Below are 27783 nucleotides of genomic sequence, written 5' to 3' on the forward strand. Positions count from 1 at the left end.
AGACAGGGAGGGGGCGGGACGAGCGCCAACAGATATACAGGAGAAATTCCTGTTTACACGGCGGCCTCTTTAATTGAAAGTCCCGCCTCCTATGATGGACAAAACAATTGTCCAATGGCAGCGCAGGAGACGGGACTTCCTTTTACACAGGACGCCGTGTAAACAGGAAATTCTCCTGTATCCTGTACGGCGCTTGTCCCGCCCCCTCCAAGGCAGCCAGCATATCTATCTTTTATGGCCCCCGGCGCTCGGGGATTCGTTGGGGGCCACAAAAGATATATATGTCAAAATTACCAGGCGGGCCGTCCGAAACCGGACCGCGGGCCGCGATTGGCCCGCGGGCCGGACTTTGGACATGCCTGCTCTAATATAACTGTCTGGCTTTTATGTGTAATGATGCCCTTCTTCTGCATTGTTAGTGTGACTGACAGCTTATGCATATATATATATTATGTACAGATCATCAATCAGTTGGACATGTCCCTTTAAGCTAAATACTTACACATTTAAAGGAGAAGTATAGCCAAAGCTATTTTGACTATAGTTCTCCTGTAATTCACAGGAGTGCACTTAGTTCTGCACTCCTGTGACCTATTTTCAGTCAACAGCGTACTAAAGTCCACTGTTGGCTGATGTCACAGAGCCGGTCCAGGCTCTGAAAAGATCCCAACCATATGGTCGGGATCCATCCAAATGTCTGGACCACTGGCTTGCACAGCCTCTCAGTAAAGGACACTTTGTGTGGATGGCAGTGATTTGGGACACTGACTGGTGACAGTGAGTTAAAAAAAAAAAAACTATAATTTTACAGTGTCCCTAAACAGTGCCGGACCAGTTACATTGTCCTTGATCACCTCCACACCAGTTACAGTGTCCCTGATCACCGCCACACCAGTTATGGTGTCTGTGATCATGGCCACACCAGTAGTAGTGTCCGTGATCACAGCCACATCAATTGCAGAGTCTGTGATCAAGGCCACACCAGTCCCCGTGTCCCTGATCACTGCCACACACCTCAAATTGTCCCTAATCCTTGCCACCCACTCAGAGTGTCGCTAATCACAACCACACTTCTCACAATGTCCGTGATCACCACCACACCAGTCATTTTGTTCTTGTTCATTGCCACACCAGTCCCAATGTCCCTGATCACTGTCACACCACTCATATTGCCCCTAATCACAGCAACAGCAGTTAAAGTGTCCCTAATTATCACCACACCAATCATATTATCCCTAATTACCACCACAGCAGTTACAGTCTCCCTGATCACTGCCACACCAGTCATATTGTCCTTAATCATCATCACACCAATTACGGTGTCCGTGGACACTGCCACTCTAGTCCCAGTGTCCCTGATCACCACCACACCAGTTACGGTGTTTCTGATCATGCCACAACAGTGCAGAGTTACCTATGCCTGCTGCTAGTACCAATCCTAGCCTGTTTATTGACCACTTTTCTGCCTGCTGCCTAGACTGATCCTATGCATAATCGCTGACCGTGTCTTTACCTGCACCTGAACTGACGCATCTGCACATCCCACTGACTATGTTCCTGTGAAACACAAGTCCCAGTTATCCCCTGCAGACAACTGCACTCCTGGAACCACAGGAACTCTTTTGTTCTTCCTTTCTTTAGCCTCTTGTACTTCCTGACCAGTGAACAGGGCTTTCCCTGGGGCAGCCACATACCAGTTGTCTAGGCTTGCTTCTCTTATAGGAACTGGGACTGCTATAGGTGACGCTATATTCCCTGATCACTCATCTAAAGGTGACCATTACAGTACATGTGGTATTATACTCAGAAGTAGTAGAATGTGTTTTGGGGTGTCATTTTAAGTATGCTCATGCTGCATCTGGGAAATATCTTACTAAATGGCCAACTTTGTGTAAAAAAAATGATTTTAATTTTCTTTCTGCATTTTCCAAAAACTTTTGGCAAAAAAAAATTTTTTTCAAAAAACTCACTACGCTTCTTAAAAAATACCAAGGGTGTTTACTTTCCCAAATGTGTTAATTTTATTGGTGTTTCTGCTGTCCTGGTGCTCCAAGGTCTCTAAAAATGTGATAGGTAGTCAGGAAATAAGGTGCTTCTCAAATTTTGGGCCCCTCTACGTGGCTAGGCTGTGAAAAAGTCTCATGCACGTGGTATCTCATCACACTCAGGAGATGTAGCAGAGTGTGTTTCTAAATATGCCTATGATGTGTGTTAAAATATCTTATTATTTAACAACATATTCATTTTCTTTCCTGCATTTGCCAAAAAATTACCTTTTTACTCACTCTGCCTTTCAGAAAATACCTTAGAGTGTTTGCTTTCCAAAATTGGGTCATTTTGTGGGTGTTTCCACATAACGTCTGAAGGTGCTTCATGGATTTTGAGCCCCTTATGCATATAGGCTGTGAAAAAGTTTCACACATGTGGTATCCTCATACTCAGGAGGCATAGCAGCATGTGTTTTGTCGTGTAATTGTAAGTATGCTCATGCTGTGTGTGAGAAATAATTTTGTGAACATTTTTTCACAATTTTATTCCAAACAAATTGTGACAAAAAATTGCAACTTCAAAAAACTCACCATACCACTTACTAACTGCCTTGGACTGTCTAATTTCTAAAAAGGGGTCATTTGGGGGGTGTTTGTACTGTTCTGGCATTTTAGGGCCTTGAGAAATGAGAGGCAGTAAGAACATCAGGCCAACCGACCAATTTTTCAAATATATATACACTGTTTAAAAAAAATAAAGAAACACTTTTAAATCAGAGTATAACAGAGGGGGTTGGTAATCAGTTTCAGCTGCTTTGGTGTTAATGAAATTACCAACAGGTGCACTATATGGGCAACAATGAGACGACCTCCAAAACAGGAATGGTTTTACAGGTGAAGGTCACTTACATTTTTTTTCTCCTACTAACTTACGGTTTTTCACTAGTTTTGCATTTGACTACTGTCAGTGTCACTACTGGTAGCATGAGGCTATACCTGGACCCTATAGAGGTTGCCCAGGCAGTCCAACTCCTCCAGGATGGCACATCAATATATGCCATTGCCAGAAGGTTTGCTGTGTCTCCCAGCACAGACTCAAAAGCATGGAGGAGATTCCAGGAGACAAGCAGTTACTCCCGGAAAGCTGGAAAGGGCCATCAAAGGTCCTTAACCCATCAGCAGGATTGGTATCTGCTCCTTTGTGCATGGGGGAACAGTATTAGCACTGCCAGAACCCTACAAAATTACCTCCAACAGGCCACTGATGCAAATGTCTCTGACCAAACAATCAGACTTCATGGGGGTGGCCTGAAGACCTGATGTCCTCTAGTGGGCCCTGTCTGGCACTGTGGAACTCGATTGGCATTTGCCATTGAACACCAGAATTGGCAGGTCTGCCACTGATGCCCTGTGCTTTTCACAGATGAAAGCAGGTTCACCCTGAGCACATGTGACAAACATGAAAGGGTCTGGAGAAGCTGTGGAGAGCATTATGCTGCCTGTGACATCATTAAGCATGACCGGTTTGGTGGTGGGTCAGTGATGGTCTGGGGAGGCATATCCATGAAGGGACTCACAGACCTCTACAGGCTAGCCAATTGCACCCTGATTGCCATTAGGTATCGGGATGATATCCTTCGACCCACTGTCAGACCCTACGCTGGTGCAGTGGGTCTTGGGTTCCTCCTGGTGCACGACAATGCCCGGCCTCATGTGGTGAGAGTATGCATCCAGTTCCTGGATGATAAAGGAATTGATACCATTGAATGGCCCCCACGCTCGCCTGACCTAAATCCAATAGAGCACCCCTGGGACATTATGGGGTTGATTTACTAAAGGGAAAAAGACTGTGCACTTTGCAAAGTGCAGTTGCCCTCTGCAAGAGCAGTTGCTCCAGAGCTCAGTAAATGAGAAAAAGCTCTGCTGACTTCCATCATCCAATCATGTGCAAGCAAAAATGCTGTTTTTTTAATTTTCCTTGCACTTGATTGGGTACCCTTTGCAAAGTCAAGCCTTACCTCATTTTGCTAAGCTCTGGAGCAATTGCACTTGCAGAGGGCAACTGCACTCTGCAAAGTGCACAGTCTATTTGCCTTTAGTAAATCAACCCCATTCTTTCGATCCCTCCGATGACGCCAGGTTGCACCTCAGTCTGTTCAGGAGCTCAGTGATGCCCTGGTCCAGATCAGGGAGTAAAACCCCAGGACACCATCCATCGTTTCATTAGCAACATGCCCCAACGTTGTCAGGCATGCATACAAACACGTGGGGGACAAGCAAACTACTAAATACCATTTTGAGTTGCTGCAATTAAATTTCAGCAAAATGGACCAGCCTGCTGCATCATTTTTTCATTTTTTGATTTTCGGGGTGTCTTTGAATTCAGTCCTCTGTAGGTTGATAATTTTTACTTCCATCAAACGATGTGGCATCCTTTCGCTCCTAACACATTATCCAGTCCATATCAGTATAGATATACAGCATGATATTGTCCCCCATTGAGATCTGATGTGTTTTCAAAGTGTTGCTTTAATTTTTTTGAGCAGTGTATATATGGTATATACTGCTCTCTGTCTATTAGTTTTGCTCCAGCGTTGTCACTCTGTCACACAGTTTTTCAATGGCGACAAGTGCTAAAGTGACAAATAAACAAAGGGGGTGACTGCAAATAGGCTGAAGGGGGGTAGCAGCACTGGGATGTAAAAAAGAATGAAAATATGTTAAAATCATATTTTTCAAAAAAATAGCATTATAATTATTTATTATATATAGCATTTAGCAAAATAAATGTCATTTAGTTAGGGTTTACATCTACTTTACCTCTAACCTGATCAAATTCACACTGGACATTAAACAAGTAATGATATCATTCTTTTTGTAATCCTTCACTGAAGATGAAAATAATCCCAATTATATTGATCAGTGATGCCATGATCCTGCCTCATGTGTTCTATATACCCAGTGCTCATATTCTTCAGAAATCAGCTGAAAGTTTAGAATTTTAGTTTATCTAGATAATTTGGAGTGCAATCTTCTCAGCTGGAGATATATGGGGATTATTCTTGTAACATAAAGAACACAGTTTATTGATGAGAAGTAAAGAGTTATATGTCTGGATATAATTCTGAGATGCATATTCATGAAAAAATACATTTATCTCTTAACTTTCCATCAGTGAAAGAGTTAGACTAGGGCTTGGTAAATTCTTTCCAAAGCCTTTTATGCCCCAACAGTAAAAAACAAAGTTTACACCATATAATAAAAGTATTGGAATATAAAATATGTATTTAAAATATATTAAAAGGGGAGAAATTAGTCAGAAATGTCTGCTAGATTGTGGCCACCAATGGGAGAACTCATTGGTCTCAGTGGGATACTGTATCAATGGGATAGTGGCCATCAAGGAAGGAAGCATTCCCCAAATTATTAGTGTCAGTGGGATAGTGACCCCCAAGGGAATATAGACCCCGATCTTTAATGTTGGTGGTCGTACTTACCCCTAACCTTTGGACAGGAGCCAGTGCTGCCCACAAATGAAAACTGATGATCCCACAAAGTGTTTTTTCAAATTATGTCTGTCTTTCTGTGTGCAGCTGCAGCAGCATCTTAACTATTTCAGATCTGTTGGGTGCAGGTCAATTCACCCATGGAGTAATTTCACCTAGGGTATTTTCCAACCTCCGTAGTTGAAGTACAATTACCCCTGTTGAATTGTTTTGTGATTTCTCAGCACAGCTGAAGATGACACACCTCACTCACCCAGCACTTATCGACACACCATGAGATATTTTAAGGAGTTTATTAAAGCTTAGCATAGCCTAAAAAAAGAGAGAATTAATCTTTTATATAAACAATCAGTAAGACAATAATGTTACTATGGGTATGAGATATGGTTGAACACCTGCAGCATTCTGAATAAAAGTATTTAACAGAACTGAACTGCATTTACCTATCAACAGTATATAAAGACAGTCCTAATGCACCCATTGAGACATGGATGAACGGGTAAGTTTGTTTTGAATCTTAACAATGAATTAAACAGCAATTTCGGTTTGTGGTGGTTGATTTACTAAAACTGGAGAGTGCAAAATCTGATGCAGCTGTGCATGGTAGCCAGTTGGCTTCTAACTGCAGCTTCTTCAATTAACCACTTGACGACCGCCTCACGCCGATTTACGTCGGCAAGGTGGCACGGACAGGCAAAATCACGTACATATACGTGATTTGCCTTCCGCGGGTGGGGGGTCCGATCGGACCCCCCCCCCGGTGCCCGAGGCGGTCGTCTTTTCTCCCACGGCGATCGGAGATGAGGGGGAGGCCATCCGTTCGTGGCCCCCCCCTCGCGATCGCCGCCGGCCAATGAGAACATTCCTTTGCTGCTGTATGCTAAACAGCAGCAAAGGAAATGATGTCATCTCTCCTCGGCTCAGTAATTTCCGTTCCGGCCCGAGGAGAGAAGACAGGTATGTGAGTGCACAACACACACACACACACAGTAGAACATGCCAGGCACACAAAACACCCCGATCCCCCCCCAATCACCCCCCCCCCCTGTCACAAACTGACACCAGCAGTTTTTTTTTTTTTTTTCTGATTACTGCATTGGTGTCAGTTTGTGACAGTTACAGTGTTGGGACAGTTAGTATTACCCCCCTGTAGGTCTAGGATACCCCCCTAACCCCCCCTAATAAAGTTTTAACCCCTTGATCACCCCCTGTCACCAGTGTCACTAAGCGATCATTTTTCTGATCGCTGTATTAGTGTCGCTGGTGACGCTAGTTAGTGAGGTAAATATTTAGGTTCGCCGTCAGCGTTTTATAGCGTCAGGGACCCCCATATACTATCTAATAAATGTTTTAACCCCTTGATTGCCCCCTAGTTAACCCTTTCACCACTGATCACCGTATAACTGTTACGGAAGACGCTGGTTAGTTTGTTTATTTTTTTATAGTGTCAGGGCACCCGCCGTTTATTACCGAATAAAGGTTTAGCCCCCGATCGCCCGGCGGTGATATGCGTCGCCCCAGGCAGCGTCAGATTAGCGCCAGTACCGCTAACACCCACGCACGCAGCATACGCCTCCCTTAGTGGTATAGTATCTGATCGGATCAATATCTGGTCCGATCAGATCTATACTAGCGTCCCCAGCAGTTTAGGGTTCCCAAAAACACAGTGTTAGCGGGATCAGCCCAGATACCTGCTAGCACTTGCGTTTTGCCCCTCCGCCCGGCCCAGCCCAAGTGCAGTATCAATCGATCACTGTCACTTACAAAACACTAAACGCATAACTGCAGTGTTCGCAGAGTCAGGCCTGATCCCTGCGATCGCTAACAGTTTTTTTGGTAGCATTTTGGTGAACTGGCAAGCACCAGCCCCAGGCAGCGTCAGGTTAGCGCCAGTAGCGCTAACACCCACGCACGCACCGTACAGCTCCCTTAGTGGTATAGTATCTGATCGGATCAATATCTGATCCGATCAGATCTATACTAGCGTCCCCAGCAGTTTAGGGTTCCCAAAAACACAGTTTTAGCGGGATCAGCCCAGATACCTGCTAGCACCTGCGTTTTGCCCCTCCGCCCGGCCCAGACCAGCCCACCCAAGTGCAGTATCGATCGATCACTGACACTTACAAAACACTAAACGCATAACTGCAGCGTTCGCAGAGTCAGGCCTGATCCCTGCGATCGCTAACAGTTTTTTTGGTAGCATTTTGGTGAACTGGCAAGCACCAGCCCCAGGCAGCGTCAGATTAGCGCCAGTACCACTAACACCCACGCACGCACCGTACACCTCCCTTAGTGGTATAGTATCTGAACGGATCAATATCTGATCCGATCAGATCTATACTGGCGTCCCCAGCAGTTTAGGGTTCCCAAAAATGCAGTGTTAGCGGGATCAGCCCAGATACCTGCTAGCACCTGCATTTTGCCCCTCCGCCCAGCCCAGCCCACCCAAGTGCAGTATCGATCGATCACTGTCACTTACAAAACACTTAACGCATAACTGCAGCGCTCGCAGAGTCAGGCCTGATCCCTGCGATCGCTAACAGTTTTTTTGGTAGCTTTTTATTGAACTGGCAAGCGCCAGCGGCCTAGTACACCCCGGTCGTAGTCAAACCAGCACTGCAGTAACACTTGGTGACGTGGCGAGTCCCATAAGTGCAGTTCAAGCTGGTGAGGTGGCAAGCACAAGTAGTGTCCCGCTGCCACCAAGAAGACAAACACAGGCCCGTCGTGCCCATAGTGCCCTTCCTGCTGCATTCACCAATCCTAATTGGGAACCCACCGCTTCTGCAGTGCCCGTACTTCCCCCATTCACATCCCCAACCAAATGCAGTCGGCTGCATGAGAGGCATTTTCTTTATGTCCTCCCGAGTACCCCTACCCAACGAACCCCCAAAAAAGATGTCGTGTCTGCAGCAAGCGCGGATATAGGCGTGACACCCGCTATTATTGTCCCTCCTGTCCTGACAATCCTGGTCTTTGCATTGGTGAATGTTTTGAACGCTACCATACACTAGTTGAGTATTAGCGTAGGGTACAGCATTGCACAGACTAGGCACACTTTCACAGGGTCTCCCAAGATGCCATCGCATTTTGAGAGACCCGAACCTGGAACCGGTTACCGTTATAAAAGTTACAGTTACAAAAAAAGTGTAAAAAAAAAAAAATATATATAAAATAAAAAAAAATAGTTGTCGTTTTATTGTTCTCTCTCTCTCTATTCTCTCTCTCTTGTTCTGCTCTTTTTTACTGTATTCTATTCTGCAATGTTTTATTGTTATTATGTTTTATCATGTTTGCTTTTCAGGTATGCAATTTTTTATACTTTACCGTTTACTGTGCTTTATTGTTAACCATTTTTTTGTCTTCAGGTACACCATTCACGACTTTGAATGGTTATACCAGAATGATGCCTGCAGGTTTAGGTATCATCTTGGTATCATTCTTTTCAGCCAGCGGTCGGCTTTCATGTAAAAGCAATCCTAGTGGCTAATTAGCCTCTAGACTGCTTTTACAAGCCGTGGGAGGGAATCCCCCCCCCCACCGTCTTCCGTGTTTTTCTCTGGCTCTCCTGTCTCAACAGGGAACCTGAGAATGCAGCCGGTGATTCAGCCAGCTGACCATAGAGCTGATCAGAGACCAGAGTGGCTCCAAACATCTCTATGGCCTAAGAAACCGGAAGCTACGAGCATTTTATGACTTAGATTTCGCCGGATGTAAATAGCGCCATTGGGAAATTGGGGAAGCATTTTATCACACCGATCTTGGTGTCATCAGATGCTTTAAAGGCAGAGGAGAGATCTAGGGTCTAATAGACCCCAATTTTTTCAAAAAAGAGTACCTGTCACTACCTATTGCTATCATAGGGGATATTTGCATTCCCCGAGATAACAATAAAAATGATTTAAAAAAAAAATGAAAGGAACAGTTTAAAAATAAGATAAAAAAGCAAAAAAATAATAAAGAAAAAAAAAAAAGCACCCCTGTCGCCCCCTGCTCTCGCGCTAAGGCGAACGCAAACGGCGGTCTGTCGTCAAACGTAAACAGCAATTGCACCATGCATGTGAGGTATCGCCGCGAAGGTCAGATCGAGGGCAGTAATTTTTGCAGTAGACCTCCTCTGTAAATCTAAAGTGGTAACCTGTAAAGGCTTTTAAAGGCTTTTAAAAATGCATTCATTTTGTTGCCACTGCACGTTTGTGCGCAATTTTAAAGCATGTCATGTTTGGTATCCATGTACTCGGCCTAAGATCATCTTTTTTATTTCATCAAACATTTGGGCAATATAGTGTGTTTTAGTGCATTAAAATTTAAAAAAGTGTGTTTTTTCCCCAAAAAATGCGTTTGAAAAATCGCTGCGCAAATACTGTGTGAAAAAAAAAAATGAAACACCCACCATTTTAATCTGTAGGGCATTTGCTTTAAAAAAATATATAATGTTTGGGGGTTCAAAGTAATTTTTTTGCAAAAAAAAATAACTTTTTCATGTAAACAATGAGTGTCAGAAAGGGCTTTGTCTTCAAGTGGTTAGAAGAGTTGGTGATGTGTGACATAAGCTTCTAAATGTTGTGCATAAAATGCCAGGACAGTTCAAAACCCCCCCAAATGACCCCATTTTGGAAAGTAGACACCCCAAGCTATTTGCTGAGAGGCATGTCGAGTCCATGGAATATTTTATATTGCGACACAAGTTGCGGGAAAGAGACAAATTTTTTTTTTTTTTGCACAAAGTTGTCACTAAATGATATATTGCTCAAACATGCCATGGGAATATGTGAAATTACACCCCAAAATACATTCTGCTGCTTCTCCTGAGTATGGGGATACCACATGTGTGAGACTTTTTGGGAGCCTAGCCGCGTACGGGACCCCGAAAACCAAGCACCGCCTTCAGGCTTTCTAAGGGCGTGAATTTTTGATTTCACTCTTCACTGCCTATCACAGTTTCGGAGGCCATGGAATGCCCAGGTGGCACAAAACCCCCCCAAATGACCCCATTTTGGAAAGTAGACACCCAAAGCTATTTGCTGAGAGGTATAGTGAGTATTTTGCAGACCTCACTTTTTGTCACAAAGTTTTGAAAATTGAAAAAAGAAAAAAAAAAAAAGTTTTTTCTTGTCTTTCTTCATTTTCAAAAACAAATGAGAGCTGCAAAATACTCACCATGCCTCTCAGCAAATAGCTTGGGGTGTCTACTTTCCAAAATGGGGTCATTTGGGGGGGTTTTGTGCCACCTGGGCATTCCATGGCCTCCGAAACTGTGATAGGCAGTGAAGAGTGAAATCAAAAATTTTCACCCTTGGAAATCCTGAAGGCGGTGCTTGGTTTTCGGGGCCCCGTACGCGGCTAGGCTCCCAAAAAGTCCCACACATGTGGTATCCCCATACTCAGGAGAAGCAGCTAAATGTATTTTGGGGTGCAATTCCACATATGCCCATGGCCTGTGTGAGCAATATACCATTTAGTGACAACTTTGTGCAAAAAAAAAAAAAAAAAAAGTGTCACTTTCCCGCAACTTGTGTCAAAATATAAAATATTCCATGGACTCAATATGCCTCTCAGCAAATAGCTTGGGGTGTCTACTTTCCAAAATGGAGTCATTTGGGGGGGTTTTGTGCCACCTGGGCATTCCATGGCCTCTGAAACTGTGATAGGCAGTGAAGAGTGAAATCAAAAATTTACACCCTTAGAAATCCTGAAGGCGGTGCTTGGTTTTCGGGGCCCCGTACGCGGCTAAGCTCCCAAAAAGTCCCACACATGTGGTATCCCCATACTCAGGAGAAGCAGCTGAATGTATTTTGGGGTGCAATTCCACATAGGCCCATGGCCTGTGTGAGCAATATATCATTTAGTGACAACTTTTTGTAAATATTTTTTTTTTTTGTCATTATTCAATCACTTGGGACAAAAAAAATAAATATTCAATGGGTTCAACATGCCTCTCAGCAATTTCCTTGGGGTGTCTACTTTCCAAAATGGGGTCATTTGGGGGGGGTTTGTACTGCCCTGCCATTTTAGCACCTCAAGAAATGACATAGGCAGTCATAAACTAAAAGCTGTGTAAATTACAGAAAATGTACCCTAGTTTGTAGACGCTATAACTTTTGCGCAAACCAATAAATATATGCTTATTGACATTTTTTTTACCAAAGACATGTGGCCGAATACATTTTGGCCTGAATGTATGACTAAAATTTAGTTTATTGGATTTTTTTTATAACAAAAAGTAGAAAATATCATTTTTTTTCAAAATTTTCGGTCTTTTTCCGTTTATAGCGCAAAAAATAAAAACTGCAGAGGTGATCAAATACCATCAAAAGAAAGCTCTATTTGTGGGAAGAAAAGGACGCAAATTTCGTTTGGGTACAGCATTGCATGACCGCGCAATTAGCAGTTAAAGCGACGCAGTGCCAAATTGGAAAAAGATCTCTGGTCCTTAGGCAGCATAATGGTCCGGGGCTCAAGTGGTTAAGCTTTGACAAAAAACCTAGAAGCTGAACTTGTAACAGTCACTAAAAGTAGTCGTACATAACTCTTGGTAACACAGAATAGTTCTTCTCTTATCTCACAGTATCCCACTGTAGATCTTCAGTCTCCAGATCTTCCCAGTCTCCCACTAGACTTCCAGATCCCAGTCGTCATCGGATCTCCTGAGCTCTTCCACAGCTGACCCGCTGTATACTGCTCAAGCGTCACCCCTGCTAACCCGCTGGGTCCCTGGCTTGGCACTCGCTGAAGCTTTCCCACTTCTTCACTGTCCCTGCTTGGTGAGAAGACTGCTCTGCTACTTGCTCGAGTTTACTCACAGTAGTCTCCGGTAATAAGGTGGATGGTCCCTTAGTGGCGACTACTTCCCCTTTACCTCTGACCACAACTGGTTCCCTATCCGGCTGAACCTTCGCAACTCGGTTGGACTCCAATTCTGCAGTCCCAACCCTACGCTGCTTCTCCTGCTCCTGGATAGGCCTCAAGCAGCCTAACAGCCAGGTGTCCCCAGGATAGGCCTCTGGCTTCAGGCCTAGTAACCTGGGGCGACATAACACATGTCCACCTAGACAGCCGTCCAGGTGGCACAGAATCCTGATCATCTGACTCCACCCAAATAAATAGGCTCTCCCAGCAGGCCAAGGTACTAAAGAAACCCCTGCCAATTGGCTGAGACACACCATCCATTCATAATATGACCTTGCTATGCCCTTGTCGATCTAATGTCACCAGCCACAGTGCCACCTAGTGACAGAGGAGAAAAGGTGCAGCAATTATAGAATTAGCGAGGAATCAGTAGATCTTCTAACAATTAGCCAGGACAATTACTACCTGGCAAACAAAATTTGTTAGCAACCCCACCTAAACACCAGGGTGCTACAATCTTTTTTAATTCAATAGTCATGGGAACACAAACAGAGGAAATCTCCCAAACTGAGACCCAGACAGAAATCAAAATCAGAATCAATTTACTGTAAAACCCTTAAAACTTCTTTAGTAGATCAATTATTAATTTTTTCATTTTTTTTGTGTAGACTGTAGTTTTTCTTTAGTCCCACTTTTTAAGTTGTTACATATAATATAATATAATATAATATAATATAATATAATATAATATAATATATAAATTATTAAATCATGGAGGTCTTGATCATTCCACCAATGCAATACATACTAAACATTTTCTCTGTTGTAATGCAAATGTTTTAATCCCTCCTAACATTCTGCTCTGCACTTCCATTGGCATTCTTGTGTCACGAGAAATTGTCCACGCATGTATAACACAAGGATGAATGAACGCCGTGCTTGGGGCAAAATACTTTGAGTGACATTCCAGGGAAATAGCTAAAGAATGCATCTGAGTGGACAACATTTGGGTTATGTGCTCACTTATGTATGCCTTAACGCCTGTATTTTTTTAATGGCATGTGTTGGAATGGCATGATTCTAGTAGGGTATGCATAAATTTCTTCTATAGTGACACTGGACAGCTTCCATCTATAGAACACGTTCTGTAGCCCACTCAGTGCACCAAATTCTTTCAAGTGTCTTAACACAGACTGTTGTTTAGTAAATATGGGCCTTAATGTTCTATACAGAAGAAGAAATAGTCATTTAGCACCTGCCAGACTTCTTATCAGCAACAAAGTACAATATCCTGACACTCTGATCTTTATCTTCACCCAGACACCCAGCAGCTTCATGCCTCCTCAGGAAGATAGTACATTTTTGCTTTTCATTATCTGGTCAGATAAGAATTCCCACATCAAACTTCTTTTTTAATCTCCAGCTCCCATCGCTCCTAATAAGGCACAAAAGAATGTGAAAAACATGCTCATTTTTGACTCACATACACATAACATAGTGTACCATGGCAATATTAAAAGCTTTACAGCTGCCCCTGTTACAGCTGGAAGCATAATTGCATGAAGATATATATATATATATATATATATATATATATACACATCCTATTGTCAGATTAATTTTTTACTTATTGTTTTTAAATAAGTAAAACATTACGCAGTCTTTTAAATATTCATCCAAAACAATTCCACCAAGCATATTTCTATAAGCTCTTTATGAGTAAGATTGTAGGACTCTTTGATCAACAGGATAAGCAATGCGTGTCTAAACATTAAGTAATGTATAGGGCTGTTTCTTTACTATTTTAGAAACCTCCCAATCTCTGTCTCTGTGAAATGAATCTACAAAATACAACATTAAAGTTTATTTGAGAAGGTAACCACCCATGGCAAATGTTATGCAGTTGACTTAATGGTAACTGTACCTTTTAAAAACTAGTCTTCTTCCACCCACCTCAACCTCCTTATCAATTTGTTTTATGCAGTGTAAGTACATACCTCCAATGCAGGCGCCTTGCTCTTTTCAGTGGCATAGCCTGCCCACAGTCACACTGTGCTGCATTGAGCAATATTCTCAGCAGGTTGCACATATATAGGGCAAGACTTAAAGCAGCTATTCACAACCAGGGTTCCTCCAGAGGTTGCTAGGGGTTCCTTAAGCTGTGATAGATTGACCTACCATTTGGTGATGCCTGCATAGTACCAGGGCCAATGCCACTTGACAGAGCCAGCAGCATGACACCATTGATCTTTTTAGCTTCCTCTAAGGAAGACATTCTGACCACTATTGTAAGAAGGGCATTATTCCCAATGGTATCAATTTGAGAGACATTTTCCTACTGACCCTTAATTATTTGGTTTTAGTAGGAGTTCCCTAAGACCTGGAAGTTATTTTAAGGATTACTCTGGGGTAAAAAATGTTGAGAAACGCTGCCTTAAAGTACAATGGAGGTCTGCATCATGCACTGTGGATGTTCATTATGCTGTATGGCAAAGTTGGCATATACGTAACTTATCGCAGTCCTGCCAGTACGACAGTGCAATGGTAACACTTCAACGGGCAGGCAGCGGTAAAGAAAAAGACCAAGTTTAAATATTACATAGTTACATAGTAGGTGAGGTTGAAAAAAGACACAAGTCCATCAAGTCCAACCTATGTGTGTGATTATATGTCAGTATTACATTGTATATCCCTGTATGTTGTGAACATTCAGGTACTTATCTAATAGTTTCTTGAAACTATCGATGCCCCCCGCTGAGACCACAGCCTGTGGAAGGGAATTCCACATCCTTGCCGCTCTTACAGTAAAGAACCCTCTACGTAGTGTAGCAATAACTCTTGGTGGAGCTGCTGGTTTAAAGCGGGCTGTTACCGTCACCTTTGTTACCTTAATTTCACCAGAACCGGGTCTAGGGTCCCGTTGAGTTTAATACCAGACAATGTAGGCACCGGACACTTGAGTATCTTTTCCAATGCTTTAATAAACGTAATTGAAAGAAGTAGCAGGAAAGAGGTAGAAGAGGAGTTGCAGGGAAGTTCAAATACCTTTTCTTAGTGTAGTATTCGGAATTGGAATCTTGTAGATTAATGTACTCTCTTTTTGGAGCTGAATCTTTGGATAGGTTTCTCTCGCCAACCTAGCAGCCAGTACGCAGCACGAACAAAAGTCTCTGCCACAGACTTGAATGGAATAGAAACCCGTACGTTCCTCTGCCACAGGATGTAATGGTTTACGATGAACAGCAAACACAGCAATAGAACCTTTAAGCCGACCAGGCAGTACTATGGTATAGAATTACTTTAGGATACGTCCTCCAACTGAGTCACCAGGCCCCTCTCCAGACCAGCACTCTGCATGATCCGTCCATGATGGGTCCTCCCCTGGGATCTTCTCAGTTGTCCAGCTTCTTCCCTTTAGGACAGACAGCCCAGGACCATTCCCTTGCCGCTGTGGTAGGCCCCAGACAGGCTTCTGGGCCCACCCAAACGCTGCAGCAACATGGGCCTCCCGGTCGGAGGACCACGAGGTAGTACTCCTAGCACATACCTATCGGCCAGGAGGGCCAGCAGGTGGAACGAAAACAAACCCTAAAACATGGCGTCTGTTCCATAAATACCCTCTCCCAGAATGCAACTCGGAGGACCACCTCCACCGAGTTATCTCCGGGACAGAGGAGCACTCATACGCTTTAACGTGTTGCCTTTCCAACACCGACCCATGGTGACAACGACACCCACAGGCACAGTGTGAAACTACATGCAACTCAGCCAAGCTGGAACAGAGGCAAATCTGACTATGTATAAACAGATAACCCACTAAATTTTCCTATAAGCAGTAGATTGAAAATCTACCAGCGCTACAGTAGTTTAAGGTTAAACCTCTTTTCTTCTAAATTTAATGAGTGGCCACAAGTCTTGTTAAACACTCTTCTGCGAAAAAGTTTTATTCCTATTGTGGGGTCACCGGTACGGTATTTGTATATTGAAATCATATCCCCTCTCAAGCATCTCTTCTCCAGAGAGAATAAGTTCAGTGCTCGCAACCTTTCCTCATAACTAATATCCTCCAGACCCTTTATTAGTTTTGTTGCCCTTCTTTGTACTCGCTCCAATTCCAGTACATCCTTCCTGAGGACTAGTGCCCAGAACTGGACAGCATACTCTAGGTGCGGCCGGACCAGAGTCTTGTAGAGCGGGAGAATTATTGTTTTATCTCTGGAGTTGATCCCCTTTTTAATGCATGCCAATATTCTGTTTGCTTTGTTAGCAGCAGCTTGGCATTGCATGCCATTGCTGAGCCTATCATCTACTAGGACCCCCAGGTCCTTTTCTATCCTAGATTCCCCCAGAGGTTCTCCCCCCAGTGTATAGATTGCATTCATATTTTTGCCACCCAAATGCAATATTTTACATTTTTATACATTGAACCTCATTTGCCATGTAGTTGCCCACCCCATTAATTTGTTCAGATCTTTTTGCAAGGTTTCAACATCCTGCGGAGAAGTTATTGCCCTGCTTAGCTTTGTATCGTCTGCAAATACAGGTCGTTTATGAACAAATTAAACAGGATTGGTCCCAGCACAGAACCCTGGGGGACCCCACTACCCACCCCTGACCATTCTGAGTACTCCCCATTTATCACCACCCTCTGAACTCACCCTTGTAGCCAGTTTTCAATCCATGTACTCACCCTATGGTCCATGCCAACGGACCTTATTTTGTACAGTAAACGTTTATGGGGAACTGTGTCAAATGCTTTTGCAAAATCCAGATACACCACATCTACGGCCATCCTTTATGTAGCTGGCAACTCACCTCCTCATAGAAGGTTAGTAGATTGGTTTGGCAAGAACAATTCTTCATGAATCCATGCTGATTACTGCTAATGATACCGTTTTCATTATTAAAATCTTGTATATAGTCCCTTATCATCCCCTCCAAGAGTTTACATACTATTGATGTTAGGCTAACTGGTCTGTAATTCCCAGGGATGTATTTTGGGCCCTTTTTAAATATTGATGCTACATTGGCTTTTCTCTAATCAGCTGGTACCATTCAGTAGCCTGTCTGTAAAATTTAGGAACAACAGTCTGGCAATCACTTGACTGAGTTCCCTAAGTACCCTCGGGTGCAAGTCATCTGGTCCCGGTGATTTATTAATGTTAAGTTTCTCAAGTCTAATTTTAATTCTGTCCTCTGTTAACCATGGAGGTGCTTCCTGTGATGTGTCATGAGAATAAACACTGCAGTTTTGGTTACTGAAGCCCCCCCCGATTCCCTCGTGAAGACTGAGGAGAAGAATAAATTCAATACCTTCGCCATCTCCCCATCCTTTGTAACCAGATGTCCTTCCTCATTCTTTATGGAGCCAATATAGTCTGTCTTACCTTTTTTACTGTTTACATACTTAAAGAATTTTTTGGGATTTTTTCTGCTCTCCTCCGCTATTTGTCTTTCATGTTCTATCTTAGCCATCCTTATTGCACCCTTACATTTCTTGTTGCATTCTTTATAAAGTCTGAATGCTGATGATGTTCCCTCAACCTTGTCTTTTTTGAAGGCCTTCTCCTTTGCTTTTATATGCATTTTTACATTGGAGTTAAGCCATCCGGGACTTTTGTTCGCTCTTTTAAATTTATTACCCAATGGGATGCATTGGCTAATGCCCTTATTTAATATGCTCATAAAGCAAACCCATCTCTCCTCCGTGTTCTTTGTTCCTAAGATTTTTTCCCAATTTATGCCTTCTAGCAAGGTTGGTAGTTTAGGGAAGTTGGCTCTTTTGAAATTCAGTGTCTTTGTATTCCCTTTATGTTTCCTATTTGTGTGATTTATACTGAAACTAATTGACCTGTGATCGCTGTTACCTAAATTGCCCCGTAATTCCACATCCGTGATCAGGTCTGTATTGTTGGTAATCAATAGATCCAGTAATGCTTTATTTCTAGTTGGTGCGTCTACCATCTGACCCATAAAATTGTCCTGCAAGACATTAAGGAACTGGCGAGCCTTAGATGAATGTGCAGTTCCCTCTGCCCAGTCTATGTCTGGATAATTAAAATCCCCCATTATGATAACACTTCCCATCCTTGCTGCAAATCCAAATTGTGATAGGAGATCTGTCTCCCCTTCCTCCCTCAGGTTAGGGGGCCTATAGCATACTCCCAGTATTATTTTCCCCTTTGCTTCATCCCTTTGGAGCTCTACCCACCTCCACCTCCTCCCTAGCTCCCTTAGTGATGTCATCTCTCACATTCACTTGTACATTATTCTTGATATATAGGCATACCCCTCCCCCTTTTTTACCCTCTCTATCCTTCCGATAAAGGGTATACCCTTGAATGTTTGCCAGTCAATCATGAGAGCTGTTGAACCAGGTCTCTGAAATTCCCTCGAAATCCAAATCCTCCTCGTACAACAGTATCTCTAGTTCACCCATCTTGTCCACCAGGCTCCTGGCATTGGTGAACATGCCATGTAGTTTAGACCGGTCGCATATTATCCTTGTATTGGGTGTTCCGAGATTGCAACTAGGACTTGCTACTATACTTTTTTTTTTTTTTTAAAGGTAAATTTTATTTTGTTTTTTTTTTTTTTTTTTTTTAGTACAAAACGAACAAACATTTATACATACATATATTTTGAGCGAACATCATTCCAATGCAGGATACAAGACACTGGTATACATTTGGTGAATAGGTTACCATATTTTTCAATTGCACTTGCTACTATACTTACCTTAGGTTTTTGTGCTTTGGTCAACCTACCACTAATGCCCCCAATACTGCCCTCTGGAATATGTTCCACGCTGACTATCTCTACCTCTGGACCCTCCCCCCATCACCTAGTTTAAAAACCCCTCTAACTTTTTGGCCATCTTCATTCCCAGCTGATCTGCACCCTCCTCATTTAGGTGCAGTCCGTCCCTTCTATAGTACCGGTTATCGACTGAGAAGTTGGCCTAGTCCTCCAGGAACCCAAACCCCTCCTTACTACACCAGCTCTTCAGCCACTTGTTTACGTCCCTAATCTCCCTCTGCCTTTCTGGTGTGGCTCAATGTACTGGTAATATTCCTGAGAATACTACCTTGGAGGTCCTTTTCCTCAATTTAGCTCCTAAGTCCCTAAAATTGTTCTTTAGGACACTCCATCTGCCTCTGACTTTGTCATTGGTGCCAACGTGCACCATGACAGCTGGGTCTTCCCCAGCCCCTCCCAGTAATCTGTCCACCAGATCCGTGATGTGCCGAACCCGAGCGCCCGATAGACAACATACTGTTCAGCGCTTCACGTCTTTGTTACAGATTGCCCTCTCTGTCCTTCTAAGAATTGAGTCCCCTACCACCAGAATCTGTCTTTCATTTCCCTTCGCTTCCCCCCACTCTCACTGGTGGAGTTCTTCCCCTGGCAGCTAGGAGAGTCCCTCAGCTCCAGCAGTGCTGGTCCCTGACTGGTTTCACCAATGTCACTCAATGGAGCGTACTTATTGGGATGCTCCAGCCCTGGATCGGCCTCCCTGGCACTTCCCCCTCTACCCTTCCTGACTGTCACCCATCTACTCTTTGCTAGTGCCTGCACCTCTTTGTCTCCACCCGCCTCTGTGGTGGCCCTTGCCGGTACCTGTCATGTACGTTCCTGGCTCTCCTTTAGTATGGAGGGACTTCTCAGTGCTGACAGTTGCTTCCCCAGATTCAGAACCTGGGCTTCCCGGGAAACATTGTGCTTACATTTTGCACAGCAGTATTCACCCTCGATCGGATGATCAAGGAACGCATACATGCCGCAAGATGTACAAAGAGTCGTCTCTCCACACCTGCCGGGCATCGTACCTAATAAATTTAATGAGGATTGGGGATTATATCTTGTCCAAATGACCTAACAACTAGCTTCCTGACGCTAATACTCAAGACAATACACAGGTACTCGCAGACCTACGGCAACTCGCAGACCACTCACAGACCTACACGCACTCACAGACCACTCACAGACCTACGCACACTCACAGACCACTCACAGACCTACGCGCACTCACAGACCACTCACAGGCCACACGCAGACCACTAGCAGACCTACACGCACTCGCAGAGCACTCGCAGACCTACACGCACTCACAGACCACTCACAGACCTACGCGCACTCGCAGACCTACGCGCACTCGCAGACCACTCACAGACCTACGCGCACTCGCAGACCTACGCGCACTCGAAGACCTACGCGCACTCGAAGACCACTCGCAGACCTACGCACACTCGCAGACCACTCGCAGACCTATGCGCACTCGCAGACCACTCGCAGACACACACGCACTCGCAGACCTACACGCACTCCCAGACCACTCACAGACCTACGCGCACTTGCAGAACTACGTGCACTCGCAGACCACTCACAGACCTACGCGCACTCGCAGACCTACGCGCACTCGAAGACCTACGCGCACTCACAGACCACTCGCAGACCTACGCACACTCGCAGACCACTCGCAGACCTATGCGCACTCGCAGACCACTCGCAGACACACACGCACTCGCAGACCTACACGCACTCCCAGACCACTCACAGACCTACGCGCACTTGCAGAACTACGTGCACTCACAGACCACTCACAGACTTACGCGCACTCACAGACCTACGCGTACTTGCAGACCGCTCACAGACCTACGCGCACTCGCAGACCTAAATAATCCGAAATAATTCTACAAAGCATTTATCTATAAGTTCTTCATGAGTATGAGCAAAGGACTCTTTGATCAACAGGATAAGTAATGCATGTCTAAACATTCAGTAATGTATAGGGTTATTTCTTTACTATTTTACTTATCTCCCAATCCCCGTCTCCGTGAAATAGATCTCCACAATACAACATTAAAATTTATTTGAGAAGGTGGTTATCCGTAACAAATGCTATGCAGATGATCTAATAGGTAACTATACCTTTTTAAAAACTAGTCCTCATCCACCCTTAACCTTCTCATCAATTGTACACTTGGTCTTTATGCAGGACACAGGAAAAAAATGACCAAGTTGTCAACACCAAGGGTCTTTAATTTTATACAATCAAGTGATATGGAGGATGGGGGTGACTAATATTTTTAATGGTATAATTAGTTTTAATTGATTTCATTGGTTGTTTCAGGAAAAGTCATATTGCACAGGTGGTAGCTTGGAACCTCCCATCAGGGGCTCCTCATTGAGTTGACCTTGAATCCTCTTTAATTAAACTGTTCTGAGTGGGTCTTCTACTATGCTGGACAGTTCTACACCTAACCTAAATGCTAAATCACCTACACAATTGTGGAGAGTTGAAAAATTCAGACAATCACACAATTTCTGTTTGCTTCTAGTTCTAAGAATTGAGGAGCAAATTGAAACACATTTCCACATTGGGCATGTTAATTTGGCAATAACTTCATCATCACTTAAAGTGTTACAAACCCACAACAGTAAAATCAGTCTGTATATGCAGTAAAGCATGCTGGGTATGCTCACTGTGGAACCTAAGGGGTTAATCCACCGCATTGTGTAAAAAGGCAGTTTGATCCTGTCTTCTCTGATCCTCCCCTGTTTTTATTGTCCCCAATCCACCTGCTGATAGTATAGAGCCTTGGAGGCACATGCTCAGTCATCTGCTCATCACCCTAATTGGTGTTGCGCTCTGTGTACGGCGTGATGGGAAGGACGTCATATGACATCCAGTCAGAACAGCAAGTCCCCCACCCAGCCATCAATCTGCTACAAACTATGATATTTATATATATTTGAAAAGTACCGTATTTATCAGCGTATAACACGCACAGGCGTATAACATGCAGCTCAAATTTATGAGGGAAGTTTCATGAAAAATAAATAAATTTTAAATAAAGAACTGTGAAACAAAATAAGGGTCAGTGCCCAACAATGCAGCCTCACCATTGCCCATCTGCAGCCTCACAAGTGCCATGAATGCAGCCTCACCATTGCCATGAATTCAGCCTCCCCATTGCCATGAATGCAGCCTCACTATTGCCATGAATGCAGCCTCGCCATTGCCATGAATGCAGCCTCACCATTGCTATGAATGCAGCCTCCCCATTGCCATGAATGCAGCCTCCCCATTGCCATGAATGCAGCCTCACCATTGCCATGAATGCAGCCTTGCAAATGTCATGAATGCAGCCTTTACAAATGCCACAAATGCAGCCTCAAAAGTGCCATAAATGCAGCCACCCCATTGCTATGAATGCAGCTTCCCCATTGCTATTAATGCAGCCTCACCATTGCCATGAATGCAGCCTCACAAGTGCCATGAATGCAACCTCGCCATTGTCATCAGTGCAGCCCGATCCATGCCCATCTGCAGCCTCGGAGGGGACAGGGAGGGGGGCGGGACAAGCACGGAAAGATTACATACAGGAGTATCTCCCGTTTACTCGGCAGCCTCTTTAATACAACGTCCCGCCTCCTATGATAGACAGAACTTCCTATTACAGAAGCTGCCGAGTAAACAGGAAATTCTCACTGTACTAATCTGTCGGCTCTCATCCGGCCCCCCTCCCTGACCCCTCCAAGGCAGCCAGAAAAGAATGATCAGCGTAAACAAGCCCACATGGTTTTCACACTATTTTCAGGGTGAAAAAGTGCATGTTATACACAAATAAATACGGTAATCACTTCTGATGTACTGACAGCCTGTCTCATTTTTTGAGGCTTTAAAATGCTAGGACAGTACAAATTCCCCCCAAATGACCTCTTTTTGGAAGGTAGACAGTCTGAGGAATTTAGTAAGAAGCATGGCAAGTTTTTTTTAATAATTTGTTGTCACAATTTTTAGAAAAATTAAGAAATTGAATAAAATTTGAGTTTATTTTTACAATTTTTTTCATCATATGACTAATGTGGCGGTGATCAGGGACACTGACTATTGACAGTATGTTAAACACTTCTTTCGATTTTTTTTTCATTTTTTACAATTTGTTTTACACACTATCATCAGAGTAGTTCAGTGTCAACATAGTAACACTGTACTACTCTAGGAGGGAGTGATCAGGGGTTTTTTTTGTTTTTTTTTTAGACTTTGTTTTCTGTTACAAACAAAGATCAGTTTGTAAATGGATAGAAAACTGGCTAAAAGACAGAAATCAGAGAGTAGTGATAATGATTCATATGCTGAATGGTCTAAGATTGTTAGTGGTGTACCCCAAGGTTCATTGTTGGGACCCTTATTTTTTAATAAATTTATATAGCGATACCCCCCAAGGAGCTGCTTTAGTTTGTTCAGTCCGTTACTCTGCCTCTCAACCCCAAGAATTGTCTCAGCCCCTACTGGCACACCTAGCAATATGGTAAGTAGGATAGTAGAGTAATGACACACAGACACAGTTCAGCTCTCTCTGGTTTACTTGGTCAAGAGAAGAGGTTTAAAATTAAAATATATTAGTCAGCCAACTCCTGTATAAGTAGCCAAGTCTTGGTTGAAACTATTTCTATTAAAGCAATAAATGGCAATTTGTAACAACAAAAGTAACACCAGTGTGTACAGTGTTAAACTGTAATAAACAAATCTTTAAGCAAGCTAATGATAATTGTGGGTATTAATATTACTAAAGGGGAACCCCAGGCCAGCCTATATTACCTCTAGGTCTACTGGGAATAATGCACTATAAGTATCAGTAGCGTGTCTCCTTTAAGAATGACAACAACAATGTTCTAAACGCAAGGCCTTGCGATATCTTCACCGGAATGTTGGAGCTCTATGAACAAGGGTCCCTCAATGTGACAGAGTCATGAGGAGCAATGTCAAATAGCTGGTGCTGTGATATAGCACTCCTCTATGTGATCCGGATAACAAGTGTCTGTGCACAGTGAGGTGTTTATGGAAGGCAGTAGGATTCCTGGGCAATCACCCTCACCTATCCTGTATGCATTCAGCAGTCCTCCAATCCTCCAAGGAGCGATCAAATGATTCTCCTGGCTGCAGGTGTGTCGCAATGGCTTTCAGTCTGCTGACCCAGTGAACCGGCCGATTCCGTGACGATCAGCTTTGCTGCAGAGCGTCCTTCTGGAAGCAGGTGGCGTTCTGACCCTCTGGCCTGGAGCTGCAGGCTGTGTGCCCCTTGGTAGGCCGCAGTCCCCTCATACAGCAACAGAATGGTGCTCTCACAATAGGATCCAGGAAACAAGAGTCCTTGGGCCTGGTCTGCAGATTATTTTATAGTCTCTCCCATCATTCTCCTCTCTTTCTGCTGTGCAGGCTGGGATTTGCAGTTCTGTCCCTTTAAAAGTCAGTTAGCAGCTTTGTGCTGGGACTTCATATACCAGACTCCTTTTAAGCTGCTGCTTGTTAAAGCCCCATTGATTGGTTCATGTAACTGCTCCTTTAATTGGCTTTCTTCCTCCTGCCAATAGGAATAGCCTGTGTGTGTGTGTGTGTGTGTGTGTGTGTGTGTGTGGTGAAAAGCCCATTCAGGAACTGACAGGCAGCTCTCTCCCTCTTTCAGGCTGGAAAGCCTATGTAAATGCAGTCAGTGAAGAGAAAAGGTAGGAGGGGAAGAAACTCCCCACCGTTGCAGAGTGTTAATGTAAGTCTTTGGCTGCAATAACTGCTACATTTATAAATTATATAGGGCAGGAGTAGGCAACCTTTTGAGCACAGTGTGCCGAAAAATGTTTTCAAAGAAATTGAGCGTGCCGATTTAAAAAAAAAAGTGTCAACTTCACACTCTCAATCACAAAAAGGATTTTTTATAAAGTAAATGCTGTAAACTACTTTAGTAGTGAGAAATTAACATCCTGCACTCTCACGCCTCAGATCAGCCCCAATTCATGCACCTTCACACCTCAGATCACTGTCCCCCCTGCAAATCTGCCCCACCACTGTACCACCCTTCTCTTCTGTCCCACCACTGTACCCCCCTGCTCATCTGTCCCACCACTGTACCACCCTTCTCTTCTGTCCCACCACTGTACCACCCTTCTCTTCTGTCCCACCACTGTACCCCCCTGCTCATCTGTCCCACCACTGTACTACCCTGTGCATCTGCCCCACCACTGTACTACCCTGTGCATCTGCCCCACCACTGAACTACCCTGCTCATCTGCCCCACCACTGTAACCCCTTGTATATCTGCCCCACCACTGTACCACCCTGCTCTTCTGTCCAACCACTTTACCACTCTGCTCTTCTGTCCCACCACTGTAACCCCCTGCTCATCTGCCCCACCAATGTCCCCCCTTTCTCATCTGCCCCATCACTGTACCTCCCTGCACATCTGCTCCACCCCCGTACCCCCATGCTCTTCTGTCTCATTGCTGAACCATCTTCTCATATGTCCTAACACTGAACTTATCTGCTCATCTGTCCCACCACTGTTACCCCCTTTCTCATCTGCCCCACCACTGTACCTCCTGTACATCTGTCTCACCACTGTACCCCCTGCTCTTCTGCTCCACCACTGTAACCCCCTGCTCATGTGTTCCACCGATGTACCTCCTTTTTTCCTCTGCACCCCTCTGCACATCTGCCCCACCTCTGTATCCCCCTACTCCTGTGCCCCAACGCTGTAACCCCCCTGCTCATGTGTCCCACCAATGTACCTCCTTTCTCCTCTGCCCCAACACTGCACCCCCCCGCTCATCTTTCTAACCAATGTAACCCCCTTCTCATCTGGTCCAACACTGTACCCACCTGCTCATGTGTCCCACAACTGTACCTCCCCGCTTTTCTGTCCCACCGCTGAACCATCTTCTCATATGTCCTAACATTGAACTTATCTGCTCATCTGTCCCACCACTGTTACCCCCTTTCTCTTCTGCCCCACCACTGTACCTCCTGTACATCTGTCTCACCACCCCCTGCTCTTCTGCTCCACCACTGTAACCCCCTGCTCATGTGTTCCACCAATGTACCTCCTTTTTTCCTCTGCACCCCTCTGCACATCTGCCCCACCTCTGTACCCCCCTACTCCTGTGCCCCAACGCTGTAACCCCCTGCTCATGTGTCCCACCAATGTACCTCCTTTCTCCTCTGCCCCAACACTGCACCCCCCCGCTCATCTTTCCAACCAATGTAACCCCCTTCTCATCTGGTCCAACACTGAACCCCCCTGCTCATGTGTCCCACCACTGTACCTCCCTGCTTTTCTGTCCCACCACTGAACCCCCTTCTCATCCCTCCCACCACTGTACCTCCTGCACATCTGCCCCACCACTGTACCCCCTTGCTCTTCTGTCCCACCACTGTAACCCTCCTACTCACCTGCCCCATCAATGTACACCCTTTTCTCATCTGTCCCACCACTGTACCTCCCTGCACATTTTCTCCACTGCCGTATCCCCATGCTCTTCTGTCTCACTACTGAATCACCTTCTCATCTGTCCTAACACTGAACCCATCTGCTCATCTGCCCCACCACTGTAACCCGCTTTCTCATTTGTCCCACCAATGTACCTCCTGCACATCTGTCTCACCTCTGTTCCCCCTGTTCTCCTGCGCCACCACTGTAACCCCCTGCTAATCTGTCCCACCAATACACCTCCTTTCACATCTGCCCCACTGCTCTACCCCCTTGCTTTTCTGTCCCACCACTGAACCCCTTTCTCATCTGACCCAACACTAAACCCCCCTGCTCATCTGGCCCAACACTGAACCCCCTGCTCATCTGGCCCAACACTGAACCCCCCTGCTCATCTGGCCCCACATTGAACCCCCTGCTCATCTGCCCCAACACTGTACCCCCCTGCTCTTCTGTCCCACTGCTGAACTCCCTTCTCATCTCTTCCACCACTGTACCTCCCTGCACATCTGCCCCACCTCTGTACCCTCCTGCTCTTCTGTCCCACCTCTGAACCCCTCCTGCTCATCTGCTCCACCGCTGTATCCTCTTCTCATCTATGATGAACAGAGTGGTGAAAGGAAGCAGAGATGAGACCAGGGCTGGACTGGGACACAAATTTGGCTCTGGACTTCATTCAGACGGCCCACCTTAATTTTGCAAACACGCACAAAAACAGTATATATACTGTTGGGGAGGGTGGAGGACACAGGGGACACAGTGGGGGGGGGGGGTGGAGGACACAGAGGGACAGCGTGGGCAGTGGAGGATACAGGGGGACACCATGGGGGGTTGGAGGACACAGTTGGACACCGTGGGGGGGTGAAGGACACAGGGGGACACCGTGGGGGGTTGGAGGTCACAGGGGGACACCATGGGGGGTGGAGTACACAGTTGGACACCATGGGGGGAGGAGGACACAGGGGAGTACAGTGGGGGTGAAAGACACAGTGATGGTGGAGGACACAGGGGGACACAGTGGGGGGTGGAGGACACAGTGGGGTGGAGAACAAAGGGGGACACAGTGGGGGGTGGCGGACACAGTGGGGGTGGAGGACACAGGGGGACACAGTGGGGGGTGGAGGACACAGTGGGGGTGGAGGACACAGTGGGGGTGGAGGACACTGTGGGGCA

Source organism: Aquarana catesbeiana, linkage group LG05, assembly GCF_042186555.1.
Source record: "Aquarana catesbeiana isolate 2022-GZ linkage group LG05, ASM4218655v1, whole genome shotgun sequence".
NCBI classification, from domain to species: domain Eukaryota; kingdom Metazoa; phylum Chordata; class Amphibia; order Anura; family Ranidae; genus Aquarana; species Aquarana catesbeiana.